Source organism: Pantherophis guttatus, chromosome 3 (assembly GCF_059756535.1).
Source record: "Pantherophis guttatus breed Tessera chromosome 3, ASM5975653v1, whole genome shotgun sequence".
NCBI lineage: Eukaryota > Metazoa > Chordata > Lepidosauria > Squamata > Colubridae > Pantherophis > Pantherophis guttatus.
Genome location: NC_142065.1, coordinates 10473713 through 10481253, shown reverse-complemented (window position 1 = coordinate 10481253; position 7541 = coordinate 10473713). Strand labels below are relative to the sequence as shown.

The following is a 7541-nucleotide window of genomic DNA, read 5'->3' as shown; positions in this document are numbered from 1 at the left end:
GTGAATCTCACTAAAGATTAAATAATAATAATAATAATAATAATAATAATAATAATAATAATAATAATAATAATAATAATAATAATAATAATAATAATAATGCCATGCCCACAGAACCGGTAGTAAAAAAATTTGGATTTCACCACTGAGGTAGAGTCTCCCGCTTGGCGGGGTGTGTGTGTGTGTGTGTGTACTAGATGACCTACAAGGTCCCCCTTCCAACTCCATCTGTTTAAAACTTTACTTGGGGTGATGGAGGGGATATTCCCCAAAACCTCTATGCCCCCTTTAAGTTTTCCTCTTATTCTTGCGCCGGATAGCTATTGTTCCCCCTATTTCTTTTTGTTCCCCGTCATTGTCTTTCTCTCCCCCCCCCCGCCCCGCCCCGTTTTGACACGCCTTCCCGCGTTTTCGCTTGTTTTTAACCCTCTCCCTCCCTGCCCGTCAATCTCCTCGGCTGTCATTTCGGCTGGTGCCCCGGTTTTCTCGCCATTGGCTTAAGCCGAGATAAGACCATCACGTCAGAGGCGCTTGGGTTGGTCCGGCCAAACCTTAATCCTGGCGAAGGAGGCGGGTTTTAACGAGAGGGCTTGAATGAGAGGGAGGGGAGGGGAGGGAGGGGAGGGGATAGGGAAGGGCGAGGCTCTCCGATCAGGGCAAAATAGAAACAGGTACAGGTGAAGCGAGATGCAGCGAGTTGTAAGACGCGGAAGGAAGATTAGTTAGGGAAGGAAGGAAGGAAGGAAGGAAGGAAGGAAGGAAGGAAGGAAGGAAGGAAGGAAGGAAAGAAAATCCAGGGCTTCGAAAGAAACGTCGGGAAGGGATCTCTACCTGGGATGAGTGTATTACGATGTCTTCCGCGCAGCCTTCCGCTGATCGGCTCGGTTCCTTAAGGTTCCTTAAGGATCGGAAGGCGCGCGATGCGAATCCACCCAAGCCCGGGGCAGCATCCGTGACACGTGGAATACAGTCACCCGTGGGAGCCTAGGTAAGAATGGAAGGGAATCCGGGCTGGGTGGGGGCGGCCGTTGTAATATTGGGGGGGTGGCGGTGGGTTTAAAGCGGCTTGGAGGAGATTCCCCTCTTGAAAATACCTCGATTTGTCGTCATCCCCGTCCGTTACAAGCGCGGATTCGTGGGGGGGAGGGGAGGAAATCCAGATGTGTAAAAAAAAAAAAAGCAGCAGTAACTCGGCTGGTTTAGACTCTACTTCGTCGTTTCCCTGCGGAGCCTCCAATTTATTTTTATTTTATTTTATTTTATTTTATTTTATTTTATTTTATTTTATTTTATTTTATTTTATTTTATTTTATTTTATTTATTTGGATGGGAACAGCCCCACTTTTTTTTTTTTTTGCACGCTGCAGCTGCAAACGTCGCCGAGATGATTCAGCGTTTCAAAGCCGGGAGAGCGGTTGTGTGTGGGGGGGGGGGGGACGGGGGGTGGGCTTTGCTGGCGACCCAGTGGCGGAGATGAATGGGGACGCGGCGGGTGTTGTTGTGAGGATGCAGAAGGGCGCGAAAAGCCCTTGGCAACGAGACGAGCGGGCGTGTGTGTGTGTGTGTTTGTGTTTGTGTGTGTATCTGTGGGCGCGCGTGCAAGCGACTTCCTTTGTGTGACCAAACATCTCCCCGGCAGCCAAGCAGCTTTTGCTCGGGCTGGCTGTGTTTGCTGGAAAAAAACAAAACACCCGAGTGCAGGCGCGTTAGGGAAAATTAACTGGAAGGGGTGGGGGGCGCGGGGGTTTCCTATTCTCCAACCCCCACCTGCCCTCCACGCCATAAAGGAGAATATTCCTAACTCGAGGATGAGAGGTTCTTCGGTGCTCTCTGAGCCTTGGTGGGTTTTCTTGCAGACGTTTCATTACCCAGTTGGGTAACATCATCCATGCTAGAAGGAAGTGGGGTTTGTGGAGAAGAGGAGGAGGAGGGGGGCTGAGGGGGATTCCTTGGTGCTTTCGGAGCCTTGGTGGTTTTCTTGCAGACGTTTCATTACCCAGTTGGGTAACATTATCCATGCTAGAAGGAAGTGGGGTTTGTGGAGAAGAGGAGGAGGAGGGGGGCTGAGGGGGATTCCTTGGTGCTTTCGGAGCCTTGGTGGTTTTCTTGCAGACGTTTCATTACCCAGTTGGGTAACATTATCCATGCTAGAAGGAAGTGGGGTTTGTGGAGAAGAGGAGGAGGAGGGGGGCTGAGGGGGATTCCTTGGTGCTTTCGGAGCCTTGGTGGTTTTCTTGCAGACGTTTCATTACCCAGTTGGGTAACATTATCCATGCTAGAAGGAAGTGGGGTTTGTGGAGAAGAGGAGGGGGGCTGAGGGCGATTCCTTGGTGCTCTGGGAGCCTTGGTGGTTTTCTTACAGACGTTTCATTACCCAGTTGGGTAACATCATCCATGCTAGAAGGAAGTAGTGGGGTTTGTGGAGAAGAGGAGGGGGGCTGAGGGCGATTCCTTGGTGCTCTGGGAGCCTTGGTGATTTTCTTACAGACGTTTCATTATCCAGTTGGGTAACATCATCCATGCTAGAAGGAAGTGGGGTTTGTGGAGAAGAGGAGAAGAGGAGGGGGGCCGAGGGGGATTCCTTGGTGCTCTGGGAGCCTTGGTGGTTTTCTTACAGACGTTTCATTACCCAGTTGGGTAACATCATCCATGCTAGAAGGAAGTAGTGGGGTTTGTGGAGAAGAGGAGGGGGGCCGAGGGCGATTCCTTGGTGCTCTGGGAGCCTTGGTGGTTTTCTTACAGACGTTTCATTACCCAGTTGGGTAACATCATCCATGCTAGAAGGAAGTGGGGTTTGTGGAGAAGAGAAGAGGAGAAGAGGGGGGGGGCGAGGGGGATTCCTTGGTGCTCTGGGAGCCTTGGTGGTTTTCTTACAGACGTTTCATTACCCGGTTGGGTAACATCATCCATGCTAGAAGGAAGTGGGGTTTGTGGAGAAGAGAAGAGGAGGGGGGCCGAGGGGGATTCCTTGGTGCTCTGGGAGCCTTGGTGGTTTTCTTACAGACGTTTCATTACCCAGTTGGGTAACATCATCCATGCTAGAAGGAAGTAGTGGGGTTTGTGGAGAAAAGCAGGAGGGGGGGCTGGGGGGATTCCTTGGTGCGCTCGGAGGCTTGGTGGGTTTTCTTGCAGACGTTTCATTATCCCCAAAGAACACCGTCCGTGTTCTTTGGGCCGTTTTGCAGGGTCCAGGGGGGCTCCCCGAGTGGGAGGTTTATTTATTTATTTATTTTTACATTTGTATACCGCCCTTCTCTTCTCCGTGAGGACTCAGGGCGGTGAACAGCCAAGTAAAAGCATAAACTACAAACATTAAAATACAATTAAAAAGATATATATAAATTTGGCCCCATGATTAAAAACAATAACAAACAATTAAAAACATTTAAAAAAGTGTTAGGCCAGCCCGGCTTGCTGGAAAAAGAAGGTTTTAAGGGCACGGCGGAAGGCACCGAGGTCTTGGATTCTCCTTATCTCTGGGGGCAGCTGATTCCCCCAGAGAACCCAAAGCACCGGTTCTTCGGCCGGTGCTTTTTCTTGAAATTGTCGGGGTTCCTTCTGTAGTTTCGGGGGTCCTTGTCTATGAGAGAAAAGAGGAGGGGATTCCTTCCCAGGAGAGCCTCAAAAGCGGGGTTTAGGGAACGCAGGTTGTCCGGCAGTGAGCGAACCACGCGTGATCTTGTCCAGAAAGCAGATTGTGACCAAGTCAAGGGTGATTTGTAAAAAAAAAATCAAATCTGCGCAAATTAAGAGTCTTTGTCTAAAAAAAACCGAGGAGCCATTCTTCCTATCCACCCCACCCCACCCCTCACCTCCACACCCCGGAGATGAGAGAAAACACCTTTCCTGCCCTAGAGAAAAGATCTGGTTTTGTCTTCACACGACTCGCTTAACTTGGTCAGGTGCGAAGCTCTCGGCCGGAGATTCTCCCCAAAACGCTCAGGTTGGGGCCGGTTTTGGCGGCCAAGGGAGGGCGGCTGAACTCTGGAGGGAAGCCAGCTCTGGGTTTAATTCCCCCTCCTCTTCCCCAAACAATGGACGAAGTCTGCCAACGGGGTTGTGCGAAGGCAGCCTCCCTGCGCCGTAGATCCCCCTCCGGTCTCCGCGAGCGGCGGGCGCAGCTGTCTTCTGGAGCGCGAAGCGGAGGCGCGCCTGCAGGATGTGGGTGGCACAATGGGGACAACCGTCGCGCTGGGGCGGACGGGCGAGCGCGCGTCTGGCTACCCGGGGTTACCTTCGGTCATCTTTCCAATCTCACGGAGAGGAGGGAGGGAGAGGAAGGGAGAGAGAGAAAGAGAGAGAGAGGAAAGGAAAGGAAGAAGAGAGGAGGGGGATAGGCGAGACAGAGAGAGAAAGAGAAGGAAGGAGGGAGGAAGAGGGAAGGAAAGAGAGGGGGAGAGAAAGAGGGGGGAGGGAAGGAAGGAGAGAGAGAGAGAGAGAGGAAAGGAAAGGAAGAAGAGAGGAGGGGGATAAGCGAGACAGAGAGAGAGAGAGAAGGAAGGAGGGAGGAAGAGGGAAGGAAAGAGAGGGGGAGAGAAAGAGGGGGGAGGGAAGGAAGGAGAGAGAGAGAGAGAGAGGAAAGGAAAGGAAGAAGAGAGGAGGGGGATAAGCGAGACAGAGAGAGAGAGAGAAGGAAGGAGGGAGGAAGAGGGAAGGAAAGAGAGGGGGAGAGAAAGAGGGGGGAGGGAAGGAAGGAGAGAGAAAGAGAGAGAGAGGAAAGGAAAGGAAGAAGAGAGGAGGGGGATAAGTGAGACAGAGACAGAAAGAGAAGGAAGGAGGGAGGAAGAGGGAAGGAAAGAGAGGGGGAGAGAAAGAGGAGGGAGGGAGAGGAAGGGAGAGAGAAAGAGAGAGAGAGGAAAGGAAAGGAAGAAGAGAGGAGGGGGATAAGCGAGACAGAGAGAGAGAGAGAAGGAAGGAGGGAGGAAGAGGGAAGGAAAGAAAGAGGGAAGAAAGGGGGAGGGAGGAAAGGAGGGAGAGACAGATAGATGGGAGGGAAGGAGAGAGAAGGAAGGAGGGAAGAAGAGGAAAGGAAAGAAAGGGGGAGAGAAAGGGGGAGGGGAGGAAAGAGGGAGGAAGGGAGGGAGAGAAGGAACAAGGGAAGGAAAGAAAGGGAGGGAGGGAAGAGGGGGAGGGAGGGAAGGAGAGGGAGGAAAGGAGGGAAGAAGAGGAAAGGAAAGAAAGGGGGAGAGAAAGGGGGAGGGGAGGAAAGAGGGAGGAAGGGAGGGAGAGAAGGAACAAGGGAAGGAAAGAAAGGGAGGGAGGGAAGAGGGGGAGGGAGGGAAGGAGAGGGAGGAAAGGAGGGAGAGACAGAGTGAGAGGGAAGGAGAGAGAGAAGGAAGAAGGGGAGAAAAGGGAAGGAAAGAAAGAAGGGGAGAGAAAGAGGGGAGGGAAGGAGGGAGGGAAGGAGAGTGAGAGAGAAGGAACGAGGGAAGAAGAGGAAAGGAAAGAAAGGGGGAGAGAAGGGGAGGGGAGGGAAGAGGGAGGGAGGGAAGGAGGGAGAGAAGGAACGAGGGAAGGAAAGAAAGGGAGGGAAGAGGGGGAGGGAGGGAAGGAGCGGGAGGAAAGGAGGGAGAGACAGTGAAAAGGAAGGAGGGAAGGAAAGAAAGAAGGGGAGAGAAAGGGGAGGGAAGGAGGGAGGGAAGGAGAGTGAGGGAGAAGGAAGGGAAGAAGAGGGGAAGAAAAAAAGGGGAAGAGAAAGGGGAGGGAAAAAAGGGGGAGAGAGAGAAGGAAGGGGAAGAGGAGGGAAGGAAAGAAAGAGAGGAGGAGGAGGAGGAGAGAGAGACCCACCCTCTGCCGCCTACGCTCTGGGGAGACGGGTTTTCTTCCCACGCTGCTTGACAACGTGGGAGCGGCCGCAGCTTTACCCCCACCCGCCCTCCTCTGCTGACGCCACTTGGGCTTCTGAGCCGCCGGTTTGGCAGCAGGCGCGCAGCAGAGGGGATCCCGTAGGTTAGAGGAGGGGGTCAGGGAGGGGGGGTTAATCCCTGGTTGGCCCACAGAACAAAGTGGCATTGAGGGGATTGCAGCCCTCGAGGGGTTTTAAGGCACCACGAGACGCTTGTTGGTTGGCTTCACACGACGTTCTGGCCCTGGGGACTAAGTTAACCCTTCTCTGGTTTTGTGGAGTGCGGTCAAACAGAACCCAACCCACAGGAGCAGGGAATCATCCAAAACCTAGCTAAGGTGACCTTGTGTGTATGTGACAGCTAAGGAGGCAACTGATCTTAGATAATCAGTTTGTGTAGTGATTAAGGTGTTGGCCTAGAAATGAGACCCTGAGTACTATCATAGTTCTGCCTTAGGCCTGAAAGCCAACTGGGAGATTTTGAGCCAATCACCAGGAGACTGGGAGTTCTAGTTCTGTTTTAGGCATGAAAGCCAGCTGGGAGATTTTGAGCCAATCACCAGGAGACTGGGAGTTCTAGTTCTGCCTTAGGCATGAAAGCCAGCTGGGAGATTTTGAGCCAATCACCAGGAGACTGGGAGTTCTAGTCCCACTTAAAGTATGAAAGCCAGCTGGGAGATTTTGAGCCAATCACCAGGAGACTGGGAGTTCTAGTTCTGCCTTAGGCATGAAAGCCAGCTGGGAGATTTTGAGCCAATCACCAGGAGACTGGGAGTTCTAGTCCCACTTAAAGCATGAAAGCCAGCTGGGAGATTTTGAGCCAATCACCAGGAGACTGGGAGTTCTAGTTCTGTTTTAGGCATGAAAGCCAGCTGGGAGATTTTGAGCCAATCACCAGGAGACTGGGAGTTCTAGTTCTGTTTTAGGCCTGAAAGCCAGCTGGGAGATTTTGAGCCAATCACCAGGAGACTGGGAGTTCTAGTCCCACTTAAAGCATGAAAGCCAGCTGGGAGATTTTGAGCCAATCACCAGGAGACTGGGCGTTCTAGCCCTGCTTTAGGCATGAAAGCTGGCTAGGTGACTCTGAGCCAGCCTCCCTCTTTCAACCCAACCCACCCTCACAGGGTTGTTGTTCACAGTAGAAAAAAGAAAGGGTATTATTATGTATGTTCGCCATCTTGAATTACTTACAGAGGAATAACGGTGGAATAAAAAAAAATGAATAAATAACCTGACTAAATGTGTGGAGGGGAATTGATGATTCAGGGAGCTGCTGCTGTCGCCAGGCATTGTGTTGTATGAATGGTAGGCCTCCTGCTGAGTTTATAACCTGGCTAGCAACTGTCCTCTTTGTTTGAGGTCCATGTACAGGACCATCTCCTTGACCATTGATCTAAACAAGGGAAGGTGACCACAATTGTCCTGAGGGTAGGACAAGAAGCAACGGATGGAAACTAATCAAGGAGAGAAGCAACTTAGAACTAAGGAGAAATTTCCTGACAGTGAGAACAATTAACCAGTGGAACTCCTTGCCTCCAGAAGTTGTGGATGCTCCATCACTGGAGGCTTTTGAGAAGAGACTGGACAGCCATTTGCCAAAAATGATATAGGGTATAGGGTCTCCTGTTTGAGCAGGGGGTTGGACTAGAAGACCTCCAAGGTCCCTTCCAACTCTATTATTCTGTGTCAAAAGAGC

At 51.7% G+C, this 7541-nt stretch overlaps 1 protein-coding gene across 1 annotated transcript in view; it reads left to right on the top strand.

Moving 5' to 3' along the window:
- Positions 1–582: 582 nt before the first annotated feature.
- The window catches only part of SLCO4A1 (solute carrier organic anion transporter family member 4A1), a 67114-nt gene continuing 60155 nt past the window's right edge, over positions 583–7541 (top strand). Inside the window, exon 1 of the mRNA XM_087889034.1 lies at positions 583–988. The gene's annotated coding sequence lies outside the window, so the exon portion shown is untranslated. The remainder of the gene's footprint in view (positions 989–7541) is intronic.